The sequence below is a fragment of the Canis aureus genome, chromosome 10, assembly GCF_053574225.1.
Source record: "Canis aureus isolate CA01 chromosome 10, VMU_Caureus_v.1.0, whole genome shotgun sequence".
In the NCBI taxonomy this organism is placed as follows: Eukaryota; Metazoa; Chordata; class Mammalia; order Carnivora; family Canidae; genus Canis; species Canis aureus.
Genome location: NC_135620.1, coordinates 58,502,551 through 58,514,230, shown reverse-complemented (window position 1 = coordinate 58,514,230; position 11,680 = coordinate 58,502,551).

The window sequence follows — 11,680 nt, the reverse complement described above, 5'->3', positions numbered from 1 at the left end:
CGGGAGGCAATTTGGTTTTGGAGGTGCGGAGGGGGAAGCTGGCTGTTCTACAATTGCTTGCTGAGCCATCTGCTCTCTCTTCCTCTTCAGAAATGATGCATTTGTTACTGTGGGCTGCTTTTGCCGAATACTTGGATTATGTCATTTTCCCTGTATGTCACATGTGGGGCATTTGGTGACATGCAACTCAGCCTACATTAGTTTCCCTATGTAATGTGATAGGTATACGCACATTTGCTTTCATTTCAATGTCTGAACAGTTGTAATGCCATTTAGACAAGAGTCACATGTCTGCACAACAATAGGAGCCTTCACATTTCCAACTTCCCTTTTTATATAGTGCTAATAGCAATTGTAGAAAAAAATCACACACACACACACACACACACACACACACAGCAAAAACAAACCAAAGGGACCTATTGATTAGATGGGACACTGGTCAACCATGTCACTTAGTTTTGTATCAGTAGCAACAATTGTGTGTATATTGGTGGGGGGGTGATTGTCTGTTATTTTACAACTTAGTATCCAAACTTATTCATATTAGTAATTATTATTAACAATGATCCTGGAACAATTTATAAGTGAACCGGTGGCTGAAAGGCTTCTATGTGGGTAGGAGAATTAATTTTTATTACTGTAGTAACATCGGTAAGACAATTGATTATTAGGAACCAAGAGACTTGGGTTAGCATTGCTGCTTATCTGCTTTATGATCTTGGGGAAATAATTTTACCTCTTTAGGCCTTCATTGTCCCATCTATAAAATGATGAATGCCGAAAATTTTTGGAAGTTCTAACTCTGTGGATCTATGAGCATGTGATTTTGTGATATGTAGAAATTAGAGACGACATGCATGTGATGCCTTTTCAGGGAAAGGGGAAAAGGCTCCAAACATTCTGTTTTTCTCTCTGTGAGTAGAGGGAAAGATTCTAGGAGGGTTGTCAGGCTGTGAAGATCTCTCCAAGTGTAGATGGAGTGTGGAGTTTATTGTTTAGATATAAAGCCTGTATGAGGCAACATTTTGGCAACAAAAGACTGGAAAAATCCCATTTCTGAGAATGTGTTTATCCCTCTATGGTTTATTAGGATATTCAGAATCTCTGAGAACTTGATGGGTGGTAGCTTATCTCAGACTGGATTTATGAATTGATTATTTCTTCTTCAAATAGATGAATACTTACTGTGTGGCAACTATTATGCTTGATCCTGAGGACTCAAGGGTAAATTTCATTCATTACCTGACCTCAAGGGAGAAACTGTGTGGAGAGCAGTATATGGGAACTCTTTGTTCTTTCTGCTCCACTTTTCTATAAATCTAAAACTGATCTTTAAAAAAGTCTATTTTAAAAATAATGGGACTTATCAAAAGAATGTAGGTACCAGCTTGAAGGGGCTCCTATTCTGGGACAATATGAATACCAAAATAATGATTTTGATTGGTTATAATCCCTTGAATAAAATAGAAATCCGTGAGCCCACACTGATTAAATAAATAAATGAATAAAAAATGAACAGGTGGAGATTGAAAAGCTTTCCCTTATATGCCAAGTAATAAATGTAGAAAGAATTATGTAATTAAAAGATCACCATTTGGCAATTATCAAAAAGAAGGGAAATGGAAACTCTTGTGCACTATTGGGTGGAATTTACTCTTGTCAGCTATCTGGAAAGCAATATAACCATATTTAATGTACATACATCCTATGGTTTATGGTCCAGCATCCCATTCCAGGAGATAAATTCCTACGAAGGTACAAAGGGTTGCTGTATATGTATGTAACAGGAAATTGAAGGTATATTTGACTTTCTTCCTACAGAGAATGGATAAATGAGATATACTGGATGGATATTATAAAATATTACATGATAAAAAATCAAAATTTAATATACACAGCATAGATAAAGATTTTACACACACACACACACACACACACACACACACACACACACACACAATGGATAATGTTGAATGAGAAACTACCAAACTGTTTACCCAGGTGGTTATACAATTTCACATTCGGATCAACAGGATATATGAGAATTCTAGTTCCTCCACATCCTTACAAATACTGATGTGGTCAGTTTATTTAATATTAGCCATTCTACTAGATAATAAGTGGTATCATTGTGGTTTTGATCAACATTTTTATAATGACTAATGTTGAGCATCCTTTTATGTGCTTATTTTCCCTTGGTATATCTGTTTTAATTTTTCAAATCTTTTGCCCACTCTTAAATTGAGTTCTTTATTTTCTTATTCTTGAATCTTGAGTCTTTCTAAAAATTTTATTTATTTGAGAGAGAGCACGAGCAGGAGAGAGGGACAGAAGGAGAGGGAGTCTTAAGCAGACTCTGTTCTGAGCAAAGAACTGACATGGGGCTTAATCTCAAAACCCTGAGATTACGACTTTAGCCAAAAACCATTAGACAGGTGCTTAACTAACTGCACCACCCAGGTACCCCTTGAATTTTGAGTTTTTAAATATATTCTAGGTTCAAGTCCTTTCTCACATATTGTATTTGTATAGATATTTGCATTTCTATATCTTATATATATTTGTATTTATGTGATTATATTTCTGTAGACTTGTATTTATGCTCTAAATACAAGTACTTCGCAAGGATATTTTTCTAGTCTGTGATTTGTCTTTTCATTCTCTTAACAATGTTTCTTAAAGAAGTTTTGAAGTTTGATGAAGTCCAAGTTAGCATTTTTCCCTTTTGTTTTCCTATATAAGAAATGTTTGTCTATCCTAAGGTCACAGAGATTTTCTCATCTTTTCTAAGTTTTATAGATTTAGGTTTCACACTTATGTTTATGATCCATTTTCAATTAATGTTTGAATACAGTGCAAAATATAGATCGAAGATCATCTTAAAAATATTTCATTGTTATAGCATGATTGGTTGAAAAGTGATCCTTTCCCCAGTGAATTGCCTTTGAATCTAATTTGTTAAAAATTAGTTGCCTAGATATGTATGGGTGTCCATTTCTGGACCCTCTTCTATTCCACTGGCCTAGTTCTCTATCATTTCACCAATAATACACTGTTATGATTGCTGTAGCTTTATAATGAGTCTTTAAATCAGGCAACATTAATCCTCAAACTTTGTTCTTTTTCAAACTTATTTTGGCTGTTCTAGGTTCTTTGCATTTTTATAGGAATTTTAGAATTGAGTTGTCAATATCTAGAAAAAAAGCATAGTAGAATTTTTATTGGGATTTCATGAAACCTATAGATCAGTGTAGGAAGAGCTGACCCCTTACCAATATTTAGTCTTATAACCTATGAATAAGGTATACTTCTCCATTTATTTCAGTTTCTCTTCATTTTTCTCAGCAATGTTTTGTATTAAGTTTTGCTCATATTTTTTCAGATTTACCCCTAAGTAAGAAATTCTTTATTTTGATATAGTAAAATCCAGCAATATATGCATACATATTTTTACATTATGGTTTGTGCATAATAAAATTTTTCATGTTCCTAGGTCACAAAGATATTCTCATATTTTATTCTGTTAGCTTTGTGGTTTTGCCTTATACAGAAAGGTCTTTAATCCATTCTGAGTTCACCTTCATAAATGATGTCAGGTAGGGGGGTCCAACTTTATCTCTATCCATATAATGAGCCAATCTTTCCAATACCATCTAGATAAGTTATTTTCTCCTTATTTTAAAATATTTCTTTATCATATACCAAGTATCCATACATATGTAGGCTTATTTCTGAGTTCTCCATTTAGTCTCATTGACCTATTTTAACTTCACCAGTACCAAACTGTTTTAATTACAGTAGCTTTTTTAGTATGTAATATCTGGTTAGAGGAAATCACTCCCTCCTTTCTCTTCTTTTTCAAAGTTTTACAAGCTATTTGGGGACTTTTATAACTTCATATAAAGTTAGGGTGGTTTGCTTAAATGTTTTAAAAAAACTGAAATTTTTTTTTTGTGATTTCACGGACTTCAGAGATGAAATAGGAAGAATTGATGAGGTTAATCATCTCTCTGTGAACCTGGCATAGCACTCCATTTGCTTAAATCTTTGATGTCTCTTATTTGGGGTTTTCCTTTGTTCTTTGCCTTAAGTGCTTTGCCAATAATATTTCAAGGCTTCACTAATAGACTCTGTTTGTGTTGATCATTCCTCTAGCACTCAGGCAGTTAGTTTACAACTCTGCCTTAGCCTTCATCTCCTGCTTGCACAGGCATGTTCATTGCTGTGTATGTGGAGGTGGCTTTCTGGATTACAGGAATATGTTGGAGCTTTTAAAAATCCCATATAGATCAGATTTTGAAAAAATGTTTTTAAGATCAGCTTCTTTTTGGCCCCAACTCTTATCAATTCTATAGGCAGCCACATGTTAAAAAGGTTGCTGCTGATTGTTTTAGACAAATATCTCAGAGAAAAGGCTCTTCTCATTGAGCAAGCTTAGAATCAGGTTGTATAAAGATAAACTCTGCAAGTGGGGGTTACTAGGGAAACTGCCAGACAAGTTTAATAGCAACAATTCTCTGGAGCTAGGGCTTCCAGGCAGCTCCAAACTTGTCAGCCTCCTCTAGTAGCTGCAATGTTGTTGGTTTTCATAGCTATCATGATTTCGAGGCTGTTTTCAAGACTACCATGGAAATGAGAAAAGAGGATGTGAGTAGGGTAAGATACCACAAAGCTCAGTTTATAATAAGATACAGTCATTTTTCTTGAATAACTCATCCTTAGATTGTTGCAAGTCTTTTAGTTAATCTCCAGAGTTCTGAAAAAATTGATTCCTCCCCCACCCCCATTTATTCCCCAGTTTTCTTGTTGCTTTGATGGAGGAAGAGATTTTTGGAGGTTCTTAATTTATCAATTCTGGAAGTCAGTCTCTGCTAGATGCTTTTAGAAAAATCCATTGAAATACTCATGATTGTTTTTTAAGTTATTTAGTGTTTTGAGTTACAGTGATAGATTTCTTTTGCATTCCTAGGGAAAAATCCTTATAATCATGATATACAATTTTTAAATGTAATTTTGAATTCAGTTAATATTTCACTTAGAATTTCTGCATCTATATTTGTAGAGGTACCAGGCCAACAATTTTATTTGTTTCTTTTAATTTTATCCAGTGTTAAAATTTTGATTATATTAGTCTCAGACACTGAGTTAGACTGTCATTTTTGGAAAAACTCATATAAGATGAGATGATCTGTTTTTTAAGTTTGGCAAAATGCACCTATAAAATCAGGGTGCCTGAGTAGCTCAGTCAGTTGAGCATCTGACTCTTGATCTCAGCTTGGATCTTTTTTTTTTTTTTTTTTTGTATTTATTTATTTATTTAGTATATTTTTTTTTTATTGGAGTTCGATTTGCCAACATACAGTATAACACCCAGTTCTCATCCCGTCAAGTGCTGCCCTCAATGCCTGTTACCCAGTCACCTCATCCCCCCCTCCAACCTCCCCTTCCACTACCCCTTGTTCATTTCCCAGTGTTAGGAGTCTCTTATGTTCTGTCACCCTCACTGATATTTCCCACTCATTTTCCCTCCTTTCTCCTTTAATCCCTTTCACTATTTTTTATATTCCCCATATGAGTGAAACCATATAATGTTTGTCCTTCTTCGATTGACTTACTTCACTCAGCATAATAGCCTCCAGTTCCATCCACGTTGAAGCAAATGGTGGGTATTTGTCGCTTCTAATGGCTGAGTAATATTCCATTGTATACATAGACCACATCTTCTTTATCCATTCATCTTTTGATGGACACCGAGGCTCCTTCCACAGTTTGGCTATTGTGGACATTGCTGCTAGAAACATCGGGGTGCAGGTGTCCCGGCATTTCACTGCATCTGTATCTTTGGGGTAAATCCCCAGCAGTGCAGTTGCTGGGTCATAGGGCAGTTCAATTTTTAACTCTTTGAGGAACCTCCACACAGTTTTCCAGAGTGGCTGCACCAGTTCACATTCCCACCAACAGTGCAGGAGGGTTCCCCTTTCTCCACATCATCTCCAACATTTGTTGTTTCCTGTCTTGTTAATTTTCCCCATTCTCACTGGTGTGAGGTGGTATCTCATTATGGTTTTGATTTGTATTTCCCTGATGGCAAGTGATGAGCATTTTCTCATGTCCTTGTTGGCCATGTCTATGTCTTCTTTAGTGAGATTTCTGTTCATGTCTTTTGCCCATTTCATGATTGGGTTGTCTGTTTCTTTGCTGTTGAGTTTCATAAGTTCTTTATTGATCTTGGATACTAGGCCTTTATCTGACAGGTCATTTGCAATTATCTTTTCCCATTCTGTAGATTGCCTTTTAGTTTTGTTGACTATTTCGTTTGCTGTGCAGAAGCTTTTTTATCTTGATTAAGTCCTAATAGTTCATTTTTGCTTTTGTTTCCCTTGCCTTTATAGATATATCTTTCAAGATGTTGCTGTGGCCAAGTTAAAAAATGTTGTTGCCTGTGTTCTCCTCTAGGATTTTGATGGATTCTTGTCTCACAGTTAGATCTTTCATCCATTTTGAGTTTATCTTTGTGTATGGTATAAGAGAATGGTCTAGTTTCATTCTTCTGCACGTGGCTCTCCAATTTTCCCAGCACCATTTATTGAAGAGACTGTCCTTTTTCCAGTGGATAGTTTTTCCTGCTTTGTCAAATATTAGTTGACCATAATAGAGTTGAGGGCCCATTTCTGGGTTCTCTGTTCTGTTCCATTGATCTATTTGTCTGTTTCTGTGCCAGTACCACACTGGTTTGATGATCACAGCTTTGTAGTACAGCTTGAAATCAGGCATTGTGATGCCCCAGGCTCTGGTTTTCTTTTTCAATATTCCTCTGGCTATTCAGGGTCTTTTCTGATTCCACACAAATCTTATGATTATTTGTTCCAACTCTCTGAAGAAAGTCCATGGTATTTTGATAGGGATTGCATTGAATGTGTAAATTGCCCTGGGTAGCATAGACATTTTCACAATATTAATTCTGCCAATGCATGAGCATGGACTATTTTTCCATCTCTTTGTGTCTTCCTCAATTTCTTTCAGAAGTGTTCTGTAGTTTTTAGGGTATAGATCCTTTACCCACCTCTTTGGTTAGGTTTATTCCTAGGTATCTTATGCTTTTGAGTGCAATTGTAAATGGATTGATTCCTTAATTTCTCTTTCTTCAGTCTCATTGTTAGTGTATAGAAATGCCACTGATTTCTGGGCATTGATTTTGTATCCTGCCATATTGCAGAATTGCTGTATGAGTTCTAGCAATCTTGGGAGTCTTTTGGGTTTTCTATGTACAGTATCGTGTCATCTGCAAAGAGGGAGAGTTTGACTTCTTCTTTGCCAATTTGAATGCCTTTTATTTCTTTTTGTTTGATTGCTGAGGCTAGGACTTCCAGTACTATGTTGAATAGCAGTGGTGAGAGTGGACATCCCTGTTGTGTTCCTGATCTTAGGGGAAAGGCTCCCAGTGTTTCCCCATTGAGAATGATATTAGCTCTGGGCTTTTCGTAAATGGCTTTCAAGATGCTCACCTTTGATCTTAATCTCACAATCATGAGTTCAAGCCCCATACTGGGGTCCAAACTGGGCGTGAAACCTACTTTAAAAAATGCACCTATAAAATCAACTGGGCCAGGAATATTTGGAAGGGTATGTTAATTTCCTAAGTGAATGGTTGTGGTGAGATTTAAGTTTATTTCTTATTCTTTTGTCATGCTTTCCACTTTTTCTTTTTGTATTGCTCTCTGACTCTTTCATGGAAACCTAGTTTTTGCATCTGAGCAAAATATCACACAAAAATTTCTAATGAGGACTTCTGCTTCTTGCAGAAGATTATTTTTGGAGCTTTTTTTCTTTTAATTTTTAGGATTATGGACTTATCTCTTTCTGCATTCTTTTTTATAGACCTCATGTTGTCTGTTGTATGATATTTACTCATTTTCAAATGAGAAAGTTATCAGAGGTTTTTACAAAAGAGAAATTGCACAGCTTCTACTTCTGTTTTCTATGCCAAATCCCCACTTAGATCTATAGTTGTTTGCATGTAATTTTGAGCACAATTCTAGGTATTTGTCTGGTATTCATGTGGTATGGTTCTGCCCACTAGTGTGCTATCTTCTGTTTTCTCTTTCTGGTTTGTTGGTGCTTTTGAAACAATGGAATAAAAGACAAGCTACAGTCTACCACATGAACTGTAGTGTGTCAGGGCTCTTTCTTACACCTGCCTACTGTTCTTGGGAGAATTTCCATTCCAGTACAATCACTGTTAGCTTTGCTTTTTTAGTGAAACATCATTTCCCCCTTTTAACAATCTTTTCCTAGAAGTACCCTCTTTGAATGAATGTAGAAAGTAGAGAGAAGGTTGAAAGAAAAGTCATAAAAAAGGAATACCATAATATCAGAGGAATAGATGCTCAACAATTTGATTGGCCCAGATCCTAGTTTTCTGAGCCAGGGAAGAGATTGTGAATGAGAGACAAGTGCCTTCATGTTTTATTTCATGTTGTTTGGACTTTTTATTTATTATTATTGGTGTTGTGAAGCAGAAGGAAGCCACCGGTTGTCTTTCTCAATCCAGCTCCATAGGTCTTGTAGATACTGAAAATTCCTCTGGCAAGCAGCTTGCTGCATGTCTCAGTTTTCAGACTTGTTTTTCATTTTGGACTTCTCCTCTCTTGGTAATTTTACTGGGCTGCTGGAAGTAACTGCATCAGGGATTGCTGATTTGCTTCCATTTTAAAAAGGAATTCCACTGCAAATGAATTTAAAAATAATTTTTCAAGTTATATTAGGAATGGTTGAGGTTCACTTTCAGGTTGCTTTAATTTACAGACTAACCTTTGGAGGATTTTCTTTCTTCTTTTTTTTTTTTTTTTAAGAGATTTATTTATTTATTTTAGAGAGAAAGTGAGACCAATCAGGAGGAAGGGGGCAGAAGATGAGAGAGGGAGCAAATCCTGAAGCAGACTCCCACTGAGCGCAGAGCCTCAAGTTGGGCTTGATCCCAGGACCCTGAGATTATAACCTGAGCTGAAATCAACAATTGGCCAGTTAACCCACCAAGCCACCCAGGTGCCCCAGGTTTCCACTCTAATAATATTTTTTTTCTTTCTAGAATTTTAATTCACAATTTGACATAAATTGTTCTTTAAAAAAACTATTTTACATTTTTGTTGTTGATATGAATAAATTGAAATGAATATGAATATGTTGTTGATATGAATAAATTGTTTTTATTTTCATTTCTGACTACTTTTGATGATATGGAAATGATATAGAGAAATACTGTAGGTGTGTGCATTTATTTTATCGCTGAGTACTTTGCTGAACTCCTTTAAAAGCTTTGATAATTTTACGGTTGATTAAAAATTTTTGTATACAATAATATTGTTGGAAATTAGCATTTTCTTGTTTGTCTATAAAATCTCAGATTATTTCTTTTTAAGTGTCATTGCAATTGTAAGAAACTGAAATGCAGTGTTAATTAGTAAACAGTGACAATGGCATTTAAGTTTAGGTTCTGATGTTAGTGAGAACACCTCTAATGTTTTCCCTTAGTTACACAGAATGCTAGCTTATGGTTTTAAGTAGGTACTCCTTTGCATTGAATATCTTTCCACATCATAAGGATTTAATAACAACACTTTGTGAAGTCAAAGGGAAATATCTTTCTATTTCTATATTTTGTGTTTAAAACTTATAAATAAGTTCTAATGTTTTTTTGAAAACCCTTTGGGGATATATTTAAATCTGGTCCTTATTATTTATGCTATTAATGTGATCTATTGTTTTGGTAATTTTTCTTATTTCTTATGTGGAGTATTCCTTAAATTCCTGTGACAATCCCACTTGCTCATTGTGTGTTTTTTAGTGAATAGCTGAATTCTGTTGCTAACGTTTTGTTTACCATTTTTACTTGTATATTAATAAATGAAATTGGCCTGTAGCTTTTTTTATTATCTTTATCAGGTTGTAGAGCCAGGATCATAGTTTACTTATAGTTTTATCATTTTTGCTATGTTCAAAAATGGTTTATAACACATTGATGCTATTCCCTGATCATTTTAGATAATTTATCTATAAAGCCATATAATCCCTCTGCTTTCTTTGATCTTATCTCCCGTTTGTTTTTCAGTTTTTGTTTGTCATATTTTATAAAAAGAAATTATTCATTACATGAAATTCATTTTCATACAACTGTGTATTCACTCATTTTATTTTGTGTTTTGATTATGTATTCTTTCTCACTTCTATTTAATTTATTTGCATTTTACTTTTGATTAAATTTTTGCTGTTGATCTATCTGTTTTTAGCAAGTCAGATCATGATTTTATTTTTCAATTACACTTCTGTTCAATTTTCCAATATGCTTGTTTAATTTTATTTTTCCATTTTCTTGTTTTTGTTTGGGTTGCCTTTTTATCCTTTAAAATATTCAGCTGATTTTCTTTAATTTTTTAAAACTGAGATGAATAACATCTTGACTTTTTTTTTTTTTTCTAAGAGTTACTTTGGCTGCATTCAGTAGATGTGTTGAGTTTTCAAGGACATCATTTTCCGTATTATCTGCTGTTATATTCTTAATTATCATTCTGTAAGTGCATTGTGTTTATAGGATTTCTTTTACATATTCAGAGGTCTTGTTCATACTCTTGTTATTAATTTCATAATGGCAATTTTTGTGGCTTGTTCTGTATACAACTTTATCAGAGTACCTAAAGTTTGTATTACTTGGGGGATGGTGAGCTCTGTACAAAAACTCTGGAGAGGAATGATGGATGAAGAGCATATTTAGGTCTCTCCTTTAGTGTATTAAGGTCAAGGTTATCATAACATTATTAAAGCTAATGTATGAAGAACAGAATTGCCAGCGTATCTCTGTGGGTTACACATATGATAAAGAAACTGGTGAACAGCTATATTATGCTATCAGAACTTTTTATATAAAGCTCATTTTCTTAATTATTTATTTGTCTATACCATTTCATCATTTACAGAATCATTTTCATAGATACTTTTCCTTTGATCCCTGGAAGAACTCTATGAGAAACAGACAGGTTGGCATGTGCTGTTAATCCACTTTACACAAGAGGAGATTAAGGCTCATGGAAGTCAATACTTAACTCAAGTCCCCAGCTTAATTAGTGGAGTATCAGGAAGTAGAACCCAAGCCCCTCGCCTCCTAGTCCTATGCTTACTGCACAATGTCACGGTCCTCCAGGTCCTAAACTTAAGCACAGCAGTGTGGATTCTTTTCTAGTAGTTGGCTACAAATGATATATAATTTTAATAACATATGCTTATTTCCAGAGAAAGGATTTTACTCCCATTCTATGCCAGTGTTATTTTAATGTGTGATATTACATAGCAGGCTGCATACTCTTACATGAAAAAATTTTAGGAAAAAATGTTTGCATGTATCTATTTTTGCAGATCCATTCTAATTTAAGGAGTCATGATGATTGAAAACTGTATTTCAGAACAAATTAGAATAAAAATTTCTGTTACATCTTGACTTTTACCTCCTTTGAAGCCAATGTAATTCTAATGGAATCTGGGAAACATTTTAAATTTCTACCCTGAATTTCATGAATGAAGTCACAGGACAGGTGTGTGTTGGAATGGTATACTTTCCTGCCTGACTCACTGTATCAAAGAACTGAGCATTGGTTTCAATGCTTCTTATGCCTGAGACATAGTTTAA